We start from the raw sequence: 858 nt of genomic DNA on the forward strand, positions 1-858 counted from the left end.
TGGGATTCTCCAGGCAAGAATACTGGAGTGGGTTGCCATTTCCTTCTCCAAGGCATGAAAGTGAAAAGTGAAAGTGAAGTTGCTCAGTCGTGTCTGACTCCTAGCGACCTCATGAACTGCAGCCTGCCAGGCTCCTCCATCCATGGGACTTTCCAGGCAAGAGTACTGGAGTGGGGTGCCACTGCCTTCTCTGGTCCCTTATCTACTCATGCCAAAAAAGCATTTTTAAAAATTTCTCTATGCTCTCCTCCAATTAATTTTTTTACTTAAATATATTTGATATATGATACTGTGTAAATTTAAGATGTAGAACATGTTATTGTTTAGTTGCTAAGTCATGTCTAATTCTTTGCAACCTCATGGACTGTAGCCCATCAGACTCCTCTGTCCATGGGATTCCACCAAAGTGGGTTGCCATTTTTCTTCTTCAGTAAAACGTGTTACTTTGATATATTTAATGTATTGTAATACAACTGCGTGGATCACAATAAACTGTGGAAAATTCTGAAAGAAATGGGAATACCAGACCACCTGACTGGCCTCTTGAGAAACCTATATGCAGGTCAGGAAGTAACAGTTAGAACTGGACATGGAACAACAAACTGGTTCCAAATAGGAAAAGGAGTACGTCAAGGCTGTATATTGTCACCCTGCTTATTTAACTTATATGCAGAGTACATCATGAGAAATGCTGGGCTGGAAGAAGCACAAGCTGGAATCAGGATTGCCGGGAGAAATATCAATAACCTCAGATATGCAGATGACACCACCCTTATGGCAGAAAGTGAAGAGGAACTAAAAAGCCTCTTGATGAAAGTGAAAGAGGAGAGTGAAAAAGTTGGCTTAAAGCTCAACATT

This window comes from Bison bison, unplaced genomic scaffold (genome assembly GCF_000754665.1).
Source record: "Bison bison bison isolate TAMUID 2011002044 unplaced genomic scaffold, Bison_UMD1.0 scf7180017864518, whole genome shotgun sequence".
In the NCBI taxonomy this organism is placed as follows: domain Eukaryota; kingdom Metazoa; phylum Chordata; class Mammalia; order Artiodactyla; family Bovidae; genus Bison; species Bison bison.